The following is a 16367-nucleotide window of genomic DNA, read 5'->3' on the forward strand; positions in this document are numbered from 1 at the left end:
TGTTTTCAAGACACTTCATAAAGTTCAAACGAAGTTTCAACATACCTGCTCGCAGCACCGTTCAAACATGGCCCAAATATTCACCTGTAACAAAGAAAAAAAATATTTTCATAAAAGAGATTTAAAATACAATAGCATTCTAATTAAACAAATTATTTAAATATTATATCTATGCACAAGATGACACAGTTTTGCATTGCATCGCCATCCATTTATATAAATGCAAAGAGTTCAATTACAATATCATTGTGGATTAAATCTTATCAAATCTCCCTGTACAAAAAGCTCCCCGTAATCATTGGACAAAAAGTATGAATATTAGCAAAATATTGAATATCTCTCGACAAGGAATATTGAAGTATCATCCCCTCGTAAATATGAGAAAACGCATTTCGTTTTACATGCAAATCGCAATCCCAACGCTTCTGAAATGCAAGCTATTGTGACATAGTGCTGTATAGTTCCATGTAAAAAAAGCTATCTTTTCTCTTCTACCCATTTGTTTCCACTATTATCATCGGAAGTGGATTTAGGCAGTTCGATAACTTTTAGCCAAGACTTTATTATAATCGCATTCTGAACGTCTCGGAACAACGGCTGTAGGGTACCGGCCCCAAGCAGAGTTGATTGAAACATTTGCCTCGTCGCGAAACTTGGAGGCCAATCGTCGCAGATAAATCGGATTTTGCAGTTAATGGTTTCCTTAATTACGCCATCCGTCGCCGTCAATCTATAATAAAGAGAGCCACGAAGTTTCCTACTTGTGATGCAAATATATATATCTATTCCGTATTAATGGAATAACCGTTTTTATTTTTACCTCGAGCAATTGCGACAGTTCAATATCGCTCGAATCTTTTGTAGTTCACGAGCTTTAATTCTCTAGATATTCTGCGGTTAATCCAAAATACACTTATATTCGTTTTCTATAATTATTTTTTATAATTATACTTATATTCTTTTTCTCTCAATATTACTAAAATTCGGTTACAGCTTCTCTTCTCTTGCAGCTTATCGCTGTAGTATTTGTGTGATATATCATGAATGAGAAAAGCAGTATTCTCCGCTTTCACAATCGCATTTTAAGGAGAATACTTGTCGGGTCTTCGTATATTCATTCATCGTATACGTGCTAGAAAATAGCTTGTATTTAAATAGCGAGTTCTCCTCTCGCTTACCACTCAAATAGCTTCGCATGTACGCCATGCAAATTTTAAAAACTGTATTTCAGAATGAACGCGCCAATATCTGGAATGGCGTTTTATAAATACAAGAATATCTAGTTATGTGTGATAAGTAGGGTACTTTGCGTAATTTCGAATATCATGCAGTAGAGGTGTATGGAAATTCACCGTTTTAGATAATGAAGCGTTAATTCGGTGAACGAACTGAGACCGAGTGCTGTACTAATTTCATGAACTTTATAAAAAAGAGACAGACAGAGAGAGAGAGAGAGAGAGAGAAAGAAAAGAGAACAAAAAAGAGGAGAAAGGAGGATAATTGCGCTTGTGATGGGAATTTTCGTATTCCGGTTGATAATTCGTTCAAATGGAATGAACGAGTGCGAGGAACGTAAATTAATCCGCTTTAGCGGCAATAGTCGTGAGAAATTGCGACGCCGTCTATAGCGAAAATTTGCCAACTGCGTTGGCAAAGTTGGCGAGTTTTCTAAGGGTTCCAGACAATTCTGTAAGAAGTGTCGCTTAAAGCAACGCCGCGTTATATATGTAGGTATATGTACGGGAAATATGTTTTATCGCGTGCTTCCCTCGCATTTTCAAATGCCGTCCGCTTGCGTGTGCGTTTTCCGCAAGTGACAGACAACGGTGACACGTGTATTCTGGGATTAGTGTTCTCGCGTGCCGCACTCCGTATCCGTCAGCCAGGAAGAACGTAAGCCCGTGACACGTGCTCCAGCACGTACCTTTCTTTCGGTGACCGCAATAAGGACATGCCGCGTCATAACTCTTGGATGTATAGAAAAGTTGCGATTAGATAAGCATGTTACGTAGAACCGAGTGCTATTGTCTGCGAAATTAGATCGAGTTTGCGGAAGCATGTCTTGGTCGCCGATCATGCTTACAAGTAGATGGCGGAAGTTACATAATTATATTCAGAATTCAAACGTCATTATTAGGAAGTTGTAGACAGGAAGGAATCAAAATACTCCGACGCCGCAAGTGGATGAGTTAGCGCGAGAATGAAGATGCATATTCGGAATGAAAGATAAAAAGCTGCATGACTCAATTACGAGTTTTTCACACGAAATTACGATACAGATATAAATTTACATAAATCATCAATAATTACTTTTAAAAAATTTACAAAAAACGCATATATAAAGAAATTTAAAGTATCATATAAAATCAAGTCGAAAATAGATGTGTGTAATTTGAACTAATGTAGGTTGTGCATCGTATAGCACATCAGAATCATTCGGAATAAATCAATATGACCTAGATTACACAGAGTACGCCAGATATAATCACAGTAAGACAAATTATGTCAGAGTAAGCCAGGATATGGGAGATTAGAACACAATTGAGATGTACATATTTAACAAATCTCCATGTATCAAAATACATATTATGAGATCAAATAGAAACAGATAATATATATGCACACAGGAATTATATTATAAATAATCTTCCAAAAGTAAAAACTAGAAACTCTCCTTATTCCGCGTATGAATCTTTATTCTCGTACATTACCACAGGTCTTTTCTCTTGTTACAGCGCAACTGTAGCGTATTCGAAATAAATGTATGCGAAACTATACAGCACTTTAAGCTTCTACTTTCTATGACATGGTAAGTTTCTTATTTCAGAAAAGAGTTTTGGACTTTAAGAAAAATGTACTATATTTCGAGAAAAGTGCTTATTTTTATGTAACTCGCGAACTCGCTCGCATCAAGATGTCGAGATCTTAAAAACCATCAAGCATGTCGAAATTGTAATAAAGAGTCCTGCGCGGATGACATCGAAAATTGCTAATGCATTGGAGAAACAACCCGGGGAGGGGAAGTCTATCTATTAATGACACAATTCGCAGGCTCGGTTTCCTCCCGACGTGTCGATCACTAGTCGGTGCGGCGTTCGCTCGACACTCGAATAGTTTGCACGACACAATTCGTATCTCGACGACGAAGTTACGGGATTGCAAAGCGATATTTATTATCCGTGCCACTATCGCGCCGCTCGACCGGAATTGCCGCGGTGCATGTAACGTGCCGCCTCTGCAAATCGATGTCTTTCATTACTCCGTTACGGCGCGACGTCTTTGAAAAGATTTGGCCGAGTTTCCAGATCGTATCTATCGGACTCTACTATTGCCGGTCTATATTTTGCAACGCGCAGATAGACATCTTAATTAACGGTTACACGAGAACCTCGTGCCCTTCCCCATTAAGCCCGAATTAAGAGTCAAGCAACAAATTTCCGGTATAAAATAAAAAAATATCAACCTTTATAAACTTGAAGAATTTTTCCAAACAAATTTTAAAGCTAATAATAATTAATAATAAAATTAATAATAATAATAATTAATAATAATAATAATTATAATTATAATAATAATGCATATTAAAGTCGTAAAGAAAAGTTATAAATTTGAAAAAGTGATTGGCAACACGCTGCTAACATCTCCTTATTAAATTATTTAGATTTTTACTCGTGTAGATGATTATTGTATGCATATTAATATTTAATAACAATAAATAAAGTAAATATTTTATTTGAAGAAAATAATGATTTTCATCATTTATCGTCGAGCCATCTCGCTTGATTCAACGCCTCGCGACATGGCGAGTAATCGATTATACGGCTTGCAGAATTTCGCCACGATCCTGCGATTATCTAGAATTCTACCGTGTGACAGCGAGATCATTCTTTACATACGTAATCATGAATAAATAATCACACATCTTCGTGCATCGAAAAAGCTCGGTTGAAATGATCTAATCCGAACAATGGTTCGTCGTATCGCGTGGCACCGACATTCATGACCGCAATGCCACTTAATGACAGTGTCGTTATACGGCTTAGCTTTATTACAGTTACCCACCCACGCGTTGTTCCAGCCCCCATTGAATTTTCATGAACACGTTAGAAATATAATATAACGCGCTGTTAAAGTTCCTGCGGTTTTATTGCAGAGTCGCGATACACAGGAGATCACTGTATTATTAAAAATTCCGCTATGACAGAACGCATTTACAATTTTGTCGTCGTGTACCATTAGCCTAGCTATCGTATAGGAAACTACGCATGGAACGTCCGACCTGAATTGTATCAGATAATCGATTAATCTGAATACGATTAGTATTCAGGCAATCGCTTCACAAAGTCGTGTAATGTTCTCGAGATCGCATAGCATCACCTCGTTACGTTTCAGTCTCTGTACGCGTGAATTCGTTTAATGCTTCAATAGTCAGAGGTTGAAATAATTGAGATGTAGCTGTGTGTTATCAGCATAAATGCGCGCACTCCGCAAAGAGATGAGAAACCGGATCGGGATATCTAACTATAACGAAAGTCATTTAACTGCAATTATATCGCGGATTAGTGCATCGGGACGCGTAAAAATCATTCGATTTCAGTCCTGTTCACTGAATATTGGAATATAATGAGAACTATAATGCATTGTGCCAATACAAAAGAGAAATCCCAGGTATACAGCGCGTTATCGTTTCTCTCTGTGACATCGTAGAATTGAACATAATATTTTTTTATGCGCTTCGCATTTAACTTATTTTTCAAGGGACTTACTCTTCATTCTCTTTGACAAGTATCATTAAACGAAAATGGAAGGAAACGTGAGAAATAAAGAGAAATCGAAGAAATAATATTATACACATTTGTGACACACTTATCTTCGGCACCGAGATTATTATTATTGCATGAAAGTGGCCTTCCGATGAGAGCCTTAGGTCATCAATTTACTTCGAATACACGCGCCGATAGTAAAATATATAGCCGTTTTTAAGAGCAAACGCATGTCGCGTGGCGTAATGCAAGGTCTTCGACTCGTAACATGGCCGAGAATCCAAAAAAGAAAATAACGCCAATATCCAATCCTTTCTCGTATACGCTTCACCGCTCGCGCAGCAAGAAACTGACTGAAGCGAGCCAGGCGAGCTCGTGCAGTTACTTGGTTCGTTTCCTACGTACTCTATCTACTTTCTGAGAAGCCCGAATTCACTTCCGCGTCGGGCTTTAGCAGGCAATTCTTGACTCTGCTATCTCCCCTGTTGAAATACTTAATCAAAGGAGAGCAGGGGTCGAACTTTGAGACAAACAGAACGTGAGTTCATCACCAAAGGTAGCAATTGACAGCGGACGATGAAGCAAATTGCATCGCTATTAATGGGAACGAAATTGACATAGACTGTACGTGGGTCCCAGTTCTTCTCGAGTAGGGTGCGTAATAAATTAGCGCATCCCTCTAATGTGACTATGGGTACTTGTAAGGTTCTATCTCTTGGTAAGACCGCATCGGAGACCGCTCTCTCTAGTATTCGATAATACTCTTCCACGAGATAAATACGGGACTGCTACTTTGTATGCCCTCCCGATGACAACATGTTCCCCCGTTACGAGGTCAGAACTTACCTCGTCGTTAAGGCAGAACGTGAGTCTTGTGACAGGAGAAGAGCGATCGTTACGAAGAGACTGTTACGCTGATGGTTGAACGCCAATTAATGGTACGTCGCGGGACTTTCACCGAGTTGGTCGTTTCTGCCGATGCTTAAAGAGTTACGACTGCGAGGCGTGTTTGCGATGTGTAAAAGCGAGCGTTAGAAACGTGAATAGTTTCACAAGCGAAAGAAACGCTCTTCTGTCAACTTTAGCCTTAAATTTAACGTTTAATTCGCCAAATGTATGAATCAACTAATTATATCGCTAATTTCTTACTTCCGGAAATGACTCTATCCTCTCTTCGATATTTACTAAGTATTATAAGTTTTCATTTCTCTTTTACCTCGAGTTCTGCAATAACATTATCATCAGGTGTGTATTAAATGTCATAAATAATACAATGCGATATCACTGCGTTGCTAAGAAAAGGCATAACTATCAATCCTAAATAATGGAAAGACAGTTACATGTGGGACGTGCTAGATTTTCTTCTAAAGTCCAGGTGCATTCCCCAGATACCACTTTACATCTTGCTCCACAGGCTTGTATTAAACATTTACTCTGCAGAGTACGTGTTGGACCTTCGCACGAACCGTCTTGTGTGCATAGGTTCTCACCCGTATACCTCCCTCCTGTTCCCTCTGCCACTTTCTCTTCTTTATTCACTATTTGAATAACAAAATAAATTCAAATGTCATATGCCTCTAAATACACAAATTACCTATACGATATTGAGCTTTATAAACTCTAAATTCTCGTGGCACTATAAAATGGAGTTAAATTGCATCACCCAGAGTAGCTTTATGCATGTAAACATCGATATAACGGATTAAATAACGGAATAAATAATTACAAACTCTAGAAAAAATATAGAAATTAATAAATTATACAGATCCATCAATGTGCGCTTGCTTTATTGCGATCAATAAATACGAATACAATTAAATTGAATTACTCGATTGAATCTATAATGATAAAAATTCACATATATAATTTAAAAAATCGCGAAATAATGTAATTAGAACGTCTTAATTAAAATGATAGAATTAAGTGTAATTCTCAAAAAAATTCGTTTGCGACTATTACCCCAGAAAACGCAAAACGTGTAAAACAAACGTGAAATTTCTCGACTAGCGGAGTCGCCGACAATTCTATTTTAGACTACGCGACTGTAGATACGAAACTGCTACGTATTGTACGCCTACATAGTAACTTCCTAAACTCTTGAATTAGAAATGCCGGTAGAGCTCGGTGTGAGCGTACGACAAACCTGCGAAGATATTTCGTGCAATTTCCTTACGCTTCCTAACGCTATATTCTCGGAGGCCAATTGCGAGCAAGATTGCTGCTGCAAAAAGTTCGTTGCATCCCTATTCTTATACACGTCGTGGAAAATTAAATGAGACGAGTTAGAGAACAATTTTTCTCCCCGAAATGATTTTATTAAACGGAACATAGATAAATTGCAACATCTCCGATTATGAAAAATATAATTAATTGAGAGATAAATTGATAAATTGAATAATTTCATAATTATTTCAAATAATTATGATTCATTTATTATGTATAAAGTACTTTAAGGATGTGAATTGCTAATGTAACGGGAATGAGAATAGTTATGAAAAGAAATGTGTGTTGAATATTGTAGTGTTCTCTTGAAAGTAAAGGTAATAAACGTGTGGTGATATCGTGCAAAATGCAATGTGCCCCATTTTTGGAAACAATTTCCGTACGATTACGTTGTTTCTGTAATATTGCACAAGGGGGCTGTTTCACGGAAAGACTGTACCCGTTATTCAACACAAAACATATTTTTCCACTATTGAAACTTGCGCAATATAATGTTTCTCTTCATACAAATAGAAAGAAAACACAGATCAAAAACAACTATCAATATGTATTGTCAAGAGATTAATTTTTTAAATTAACAAATCAAACATCTTATTCTCAAATATATAATTTGATTGTGTTATATTGTTGTTGTATTTTGTTTGAATATAATTAGAAAGAAAGATATAATCTCGGTATATCTGTTATTTTTCGTAATAAATTGTGAGTAACGCAAGAATCTCGCCATAAAAATTAAACAATAAGATTTCACGCGACGATAAATGAATCAAATTACTTTTCTTACAAATTTAACACCGAAATTTTCTGCAGAACAATCATATCTTTTCTTTGACTTGATATTAATCCAACGAGCACTTCAAGAATTCTTCTCAGAACACAATCTCTCATAATGCAATCGCTCTGATGGCGCAATGTGCGCCACTATCGAAATTGACTTTGTATGTTTGGCGATGCAGGGACTTGGATGTAATTTATATTTCTGCACTTTCTACGGACAGATATTTTACTCAAAGTTTTTCCGCGATGGGACCTATCCTGTCCACTTCTTTGGCATGTACATAAAACTTTCGTTCGACTTCATGACCTGAGTGCACATAGCATCAATATTTTTACCCATATTAAGCTGGCCCCCCCACTAACGCCAAATAAAATCTTATCCATTAAATAATTTAGTGCTAATTATGTGCTAATTTGTTGCCGTAGTCCGGATTTTGTTGCTCAAACCGTTTAGCAGAAAATTACGTTTGAAGTGGGGGGGGCCAGCTTGACATTAAGCTAGCCCTCCCCATAATGAAAAAAATATATAAAATGCTCCAATTAAAAAATCAATTACACTAGAATTTGTTGCTATTTTGTTGCTTCAAAATAGTGTAAAAACATTTTGTAAAAATTGTGTTATTTAATTAAAACCAACATACCATAAGTATCGCCGAGCGATGCCATTCATTTGTACAAGAGAAGAGTAACTAAAAGAATTTGTTGCTCACGTCTTTTTGGTATTAAAATAATTGTTAGACAATATACTATCGAAATATATAAAAGACTGAATTTGTTGCTCGTTTTAAACTATTAAAAATCGACACTTTGTCGCCGTGAACCCTGTACGGCGCGCATTAATATAACATAAATTAACTAAAAGAATTTGTTGCTCGCGTCTTTTTGGTATCAAAATAATCTGTAGACATTATACTATCGAAATATATAAGAGATTGAATTTGTTGCTCGTTTTAAACTATTAAAAACCGACACTTTGTCGGCGCGAAGCTTGTACGATGCGCATTAATATAACATAAATTAACTAAAAGAATTTGTTACTCGCGTCTTTTTGGTATCAAAATAATCTGTAGACATTATACTATCGAAATATATAAGAGATTGAATTTGTTGCTCGTTTTAAACTATTAAAAACCGACACTTTGTCGGCGCGAAGCTTGTACGATGCGCATTAATATAACATAAATTAACTAAAAGAATTTGTTGCTCGCGTCTTTTTGGTATCAAAATAATCTGTAGACATTATACTATCGAAATATATAAGAGATTGAATTTGTTGCTCGTTTTAAACTATTAAAAACCGACACTTTGTCGGCGCGAAGCTTGTACGATGCGCATTAATATAACATAAATTAACTAAAAGAATTTGTTGCTCGCGTCTTTTTGGTATCAAAATAATCTGTAGACATTATACTATCGAAATATATAAGAGATTGAATTTGTTGCTCGTTTTAAACTATTAAAAACCGACACTTTGTCGGCGCGAAGCTTGTACGATGCGCATTAATATAACATAAATTAACTAAAAGAATTTGTTGCTCGCGTCTTTTTGGTATCAAAATAATCTGTAGACATTATACTATCGAAATATATAAGAGATTGAATTTGTTGCTCGTTTTAAACTATTAAAAACCGACACTTTGTCGGCGCGAAGCTTGTACGATGCGCATTAATATAACATAAATTAACTAAAAGAATTTGTTGCTCGCGTCTTTTTGGTATCAAAATAATCTGTAGACATTATACTATCGAAATATATAAGAGATTGAATTTGTTGCTCGTTTTAAACTATTAAAAACCGACACTTTGTCGGCGCGAAGCTTGTACGATGCGCATTAATATAACATAAATTAACTAAAAGAATTTGTTGCTCGCATGTTTTTGGTATTAAAATAATTTATACACATATTATTGAAATATATCCAACAAGAAATAAATTTTATGAAAAAAATAAAGTACTCTACTAGTTTTAGACATGTTTATCAGTCAAAATAACAATATGTCGTTATTTCCAATCGTCAAATTAAGTACTCGTACCGTTTTATAAAAATTTGTTTTATATTACGTTAATTATTATAAATAAACATTTATTTTGGGAAAATAATTTCTTAAAGGAATTCTTAAAGGAATCTCTTAAAAGAATTTTTGTTTTTTATGACATTTATTATTTAATACTTTTCATATAGAATGTTAGTTAAAAATATGTATGTTCTCCTATTATGTATATACATATTTCGTTTTTTGTAATAAGAATGAAATAAAATATGAGATTTGGTAATAAGAATATATAAAATATAAAATACTATATAAAATATAAAATACTATATAAAATATAAAATACTATAAAATATAATATCCAAATATACTCAGTGTGTCAGTGTGTTTGTGTGTGTGTGTTTGTGTGTAAAAACTAACATATATACGAGGTGTGTTCAAAAAATAAGGTGACTTTGTAATTTTCTCAAAAAATATTTATTTATTCATCAATATTTATTTTGTCCCCTTCAAAGTAATCCCCCTCAGATATAATACATTTGTGCCAGCGCTTTTTCCAGTCTTCAAAGCACTTCTGAAATGCACTTTTTGGTATGTCCTTGAGTTCTTTCAGCGATGCGGTCTTTATTTCCTCAATCGTGGCAAACCTCCGTCCTTTCATGGGTCGTTTGAGTTTTGGGAACAGAAAGAAGTCGCAGGGGGCCAAGTCCGGTGAATATGGTGGTTGAGGCATGATTATGGTGTTGGTTTTGGCCAAAAAACTACTAACAAGCAACGATGTGTGAGCAGGTGCATTATCGTGATGCAAAAGCCACGAATTGTCTTTCCACAAAGTAGGGCGTTTTTTTCGTATTGCATCACGCAAACGGCGCATAACTTCAAGGTAATACTCCTTATTAACCATACGACCTTGTGGTAAGAACTCGTGATGCACTACGTCGTTGTAATCGAAGAAAACGGTGAGCAAAACTTTCACATTTGACCGAACTTGGCGTGCTTTTTTCGGTCTTGGCTCGTCTGACTGCTTCCATTGGGATGATTGGGCTTTGGTTTCGACGTCATAACCATACACCCATGTTTCGTCACCAGTTATGACCCTTTTGAGCAAGTCTGGATCGTCATTGACGTCATTAAGCATCTCCTGAGAGATGGACATGCGACGACTTTTTTGGTCAAAATTCAGCAGTTTTGGAACAAACTTTGCTGACACACGTTTCATGCCCAAAATATAGGAAAAAATTTCATGGCATGAGCCAACTGATATGCCAACATCTTCAGCAACTTCTCTGATAGTGATTCGACGATTATTCAGAACCATTTCCTTTACTTCTTTAACATTTGCATCTGTTGTTGACGTGCTGGGGCGTCCAGGGCGAGCTTCATCTTCAACGTTTTCTCGGCCTTCTTGGAAGAGTTTGTACCACTTATAAACATTTTTTTTACTTAGACTACACTCACCATATGCCACTGTCAACATTTCAAGCGTTTCGGAGCACTTAATTCCATTTTTTACACAGAATTTGATGCAAATTCTTTGATCCATTTTTTCGACAGCAACAGATCGCCGAACACGCAAAACAGTTCTAACCTTTATGTCTCTCACATACAAACAAAAAATGCTATATAGCTGAAACTGTGAACATATGTTCGGGACGAGTGTACAACATAAGAAAAAAAAAATTAAAAATCGAACGTACCTAACCCGCGAAATTTGAAAAGTCACCTTATTTTTTGAACACACCTCATACATATACACAAAATTGTTTCTGACTAAGAAAAATAAAATTTCGAAATACAGAACGATAAAAGATAATAATAAAGTCGAATAAAATAAAGAGCAAATTCGGCCTCTTATATATTTACATAGATAGCATATTGTCTACAGATTATTTTAATACCAAAAAGACGCGAGCAACAAATTCTTTTAGTTAATTTATGTTATATTAATGCGCGCCGTACAGGCTTCGCGCCGACAAAGTGTCGGTTTTTAATAGTTTAAAACGAGGAACAAATTCAGTCTTTTATATATTTCGACAGTATATTGTCTACCAATTATTTTAATACCAAAAAGACGCGAGCAACAAATTCTTTTAGTTAATTTATGTTATATTAAGGCGCGCCGTACAGGGTTCGCGCCGACAAAGTATCGGTTTTTAATAGTTTAAAACGAGCAACAAATTCAATCTTTTATATATTTCGATAGTATATTGTCTACCAATTATTTTAATACCAAAAAGACGCGAGCAACAAATTCTTTTAGTTAATTTATGTTATATTAATGCGCGCCGTACAGGCTTCGCGCCGACAAAGTGTCGGTTTTAATAGTTTAAAACGAGGAACAAATTCAGTCTTTTATATATTTCGATAGTATATTGTCTACCAATTATTTTAATACCAAAAAGACGCGAGCAACAAATTCTTTTAGTTAATTTATGTTATATTAATGCGCGCCGTACAGGGTTCGCGCCGACAAAGTATCGGTTTTTAATAGTTTAAAACGAGCAACAAATTCAATCTTTTATATATTTCGATAGTATATTGTCTACCAATTATTTTAATACCAAAAAGACGCGAGCAACAAATTCTTTTAGTTAATTTATGTTATATTAATGCGCGCCGTACAGGGTTCACGGCGACAAAGTGTCGATTTTTAATAGTTTAAAACGAGCAACAAATTCAGTCTTTTATATATTTCGATAGTATATTGTCTACCAATTATTTTAATACCAAAAACATGCGAGCAACAAATTCTTTTAGTTAATTTATGTTATATTAATGCGCGCCGTACAGGCTTCGCGCCGACAGTGTCGATTTTTAATAGTTTAAAACGAGCAACAAATTCAGTCTTTTATATATTTCGATAGTATATTGTCTACCAATTATTTTAATACCAAAAACATGCGAGCAACAAATTCTTTTAGTTACTCTTCTCTTGTACAAATGAATGGCATCGCTCGGCGATACTTATGGTACGTTGGTTTTAATTAAATAACACAATTTTTACAAAATGTTTTTACACTATTTTGAAGCAACAAAATAGCAACAAATTCTAGTGTAATTGATTTTTTAATTGGAGCATTTTATATATTTTTTTCATTATGGGGAGGGCTAGCTTAATGTCAAGCTGGCCCCCCCCCCCACTTCAAACGTAATTTTCTGCTAAACGGTTTGAGCAACAAAATCCGGACTACGGCAACAAATTAGCACATAATTAGCACTAAATTATTTAATGGATAAGATTTTATTTGGCGTTAGTGGGGGGGCCAGCTTAATATGGGTAATATTTTTACATCTATCAGAGATCATCAACCTTAGTTCGCAAACTACAACTTTGCCGACAACTTGTCTTGGTCTTTTTTAGCAATCGCACTTGTTTAGTCATATAAACTGCTATAAATATTGTAATTGCTGCAAATATTATATTGTTTGTAAATATTTGAGCAAAGCTTTATAAGATATTCATTATCACTTTCTCTCGTTTTTTGTTTTACACGAAGAAAGACATATTGTGACGACTTTCATAAAATTTATTTAAAGTTAATTTATTATTTATTAAATCAACATGAAGGTGTGTCGAGCGAAGTTATACATTTTCAGGCGCGACACATAGCATCTCGTGTGAAATTTAATTTAAGTTAACAGTACAAGTGTGTCTACAGTTTATGTACTTATAGAATAATATTTGATTTCGTATATAATACGAAATCAAATATTGTTCTATAAGTACATAAACTTATATACGAAACGAATAAACGACAAGATATATATTCAAATATATATTCGAAAATCCGCTAATTAATTTTGATTATGTTATGCATTATTTCGCATTCCAGCAATGTGAGAGGAAAATCTAATCCCTTTTAACAAAAGATGCTTTTGCATTAATAAAATGCATGCAAACAATTATTATTACAATATCTGTGATTTTGGTTATGTAATATTATGATTTTTTATAATTTTTTTATACATCGCTATTTTTCGTTAGATATATATATATATATATTGTTAAAACCAGAAGTAAGTAATGCACAATGGAGGAAAAATATTTGATTTGCTCAGAATCTCAGAGATGCATCTGGCGTTAAGCCAAGCCGTTTTTCTTTCATGATATGTGGTTGATACGTAATTTTTGTTACTCGCAAGAAGAGAAAGAATAAAACGTGAATCAAAAAAGAAAAATGATAGCAATAAGAAAAGACAGAATTATTGATGTTATCGCCTTTGGTGAGATTAGATTTGTTCTGAGATACTAACACATCGTATCTTACAATTTTCTTCGTTGCGTAAAGGGTCGTCTACAATGGCCGTAGCATAAGGTTGTAAGGCCGTAGTCGTAAGAAATTGACCAATCACAGTTGATTATTCTCCTGAACTTCAACTGGGATTGGTCAATTTCTTACGACTACGGCCTTACAACCTTATGCTACGACCATTGTAGACGACCCTTAATGCATACATATGCATTGAGGAATTATTAAAAAGACTTGGACCGGATTTTTAAACCATCATATGATAAATCACATAATCCGCGTAATTTACGAGGGAAATGCGCAAACTCGTGTAAATTAAAGTAATTCTAAAGAAGAAGAAATTACTCTAGGGGAAAATTGTGTCTTGGTGTGCTTTTGCATTTTCTTGCACGAAACGCTGATATTGTTAGTGGATATTCAAATTTTACGCTCTTCGCTTCAACGATTTCAACCTTTAGTAAGGCGCCTTTACTAGTTGAGAAAGCTAAATTGGAATGAAATGAAGGGCGGATAGAAGGATGCACAAACGAATGAAAATGGAGGAAATACGTCCGAAATGTCCTTTTGTGGCGCAGACGGCAGATTATATAGAAAGTAGTCTAAATAAAAGAAGCTGATTATCTAGTGCTACAATATATTTCGATGAACTTTCGACGAATATTTGAAATCGCAGCAGCCTGGCATGGCCTTTGAGCGATAGAGAAATTGCGGTGTAAGTATTTCTCAAAGGGGTAGTATCTAAAGTACCTTAAGTTTGAAGCTCGCTTACGATCGAGGACTCGGATTCATATTCCACGCAAGTTCGGTACTCGACCAAGTAGTTAAACTTGACTGGAACTCGACGCCGAAACGATAAATGATCAGGGATCACTTTTGCAATGATCGCCAGTAATTCATATGAGCGGATGTTAAATCGAGAAATGTCAAGTCTTCTATAAACAATTCATTTAAATTACTTATTATTAACCTCTTCATTGTCAAGCGAAAAGAAACTTTCCGTGCCAAAAGTGTGTTGAAGAAAAAAGTTTTTAAAATTGCATGAATATGTCAGTATAAATATTATTGAGGTCGCCGAATCCGAATCTGAAGCCAGAATTACAAAATTCAAAATGGTGAATCCAATATGGCGGATCAAAATTCAAAATAATTTTGGATTTCAATAAAAATGTGTATCATTTTTGGGGTTGCAAAATCCAAACCTAATATCAGATTTTCCAAATTGAAAATGGCAAATCCAATATGGCGGACCAGAGTTCGAACAAATAGTTGACATACATAAAGGTTGTATATTTCTCTCTTCAATTATTTTTAAATCCCGCTCTCTGCCGAACTCAGAGTCACGAATCGAGGATGTGGCGGTTATTGACTCCATTAAATTTGCAATTTTTAATTTGGAAAATCTGATATTAGATTCGAATTCGGCGACCCCAAAAACGATAAGAAACCCATTTTTATTCAAACCCAAAATTATTTTGAATTTTGATCCGCCATTTTAAAGTTCGAAATTCTGATTTCAGATTCGAATTCAGCGACCTCAGAAACCTTAAAATACCCAAGGACAACCAAATCGTAATAGTAATAACATGTTTTTTTCAAGATGCCCCTATAGAGGTCATGAAGCAAAAGTGGCACGAATTTTTTTGGCTCCTATAGGGGTCACTGACAGTGAAGGAATTAATATACGAATATTAATGTTACTAAAAATGGTTGTCATAATTTACCAGTTTATTAGAAATCGCTTGTGAGGACATTTTATTTTGACTTGTAATTTTTCATGAGTTAAACTTGATATTTCCATTTTAGTCTACTTTTATCGACTTCTTAACGAAAAATATTCGTATCTCTAGGAAATCCTATTTTTAAAAACTATGTTTAGTAAGTACATTCACTCCGATCCGTAAATCTGTGAAACTACGGGTATACGATACGTAGTAATTTAGTAGCAACGTCGATTCTTGATTTTATTATACGATCGATTATCGTCTTGTGTCGGTATCCTATTTTGCCTACTATTTCCTTTTGGAATCAAAAGTTCGCCTATAAATTACCGTAATTAGTATCGACCATTATCAATCGTAATTCGATCTACACGCGCAACACTGTAATGGGAAAAGTTTCGCGGCGACTTCAAAGAGAAAGATGATGACTGTATTAGTGTTACTTTGAACATTAGATGTTGATGCAATAATATTACCGGTTTTACGTCTACGTAAATGCTACGTACGAGGTTGATGACAGAATATGCGTTGAAAGAATATAATATATTCTCCCAACGTATATATACATCGAAAGATTTGAAAGAAGCAGTCTTTCGAAATTACTAATATTAAGTTACTAATGACGTCGTGGGTGTTAACAATAA

The 16367-nt window shown here is 35.0% G+C and overlaps 1 protein-coding gene across 4 annotated transcripts in view; it reads right to left on the reverse strand.

Moving 5' to 3' along the window:
- Nucleotides 1–16367, reverse strand: part of Kek5 (leucine-rich repeat, immunoglobulin-like domain-containing kekkon 5 protein) — a 269622-nt gene that overhangs the window by 116454 nt on the left and 136801 nt on the right. For all 4 annotated transcript variants that reach the window (XR_014438650.1, XM_083097913.1, XM_083097912.1 and 1 more), the window contains one exon: nt 46–84. The gene's annotated coding sequence lies outside the window, so the exon portion shown is untranslated. The remainder of the gene's footprint in view (nt 1–45; nt 85–16367) is intronic.

This window comes from Camponotus vicinus, unplaced genomic scaffold, assembly GCF_025532165.1.
Source record: "Camponotus vicinus isolate PSW18456_S1 unplaced genomic scaffold, iyCamVici1.0 SCAF_4, whole genome shotgun sequence".
In the NCBI taxonomy this organism is placed as follows: domain Eukaryota; kingdom Metazoa; phylum Arthropoda; class Insecta; order Hymenoptera; family Formicidae; genus Camponotus; species Camponotus vicinus.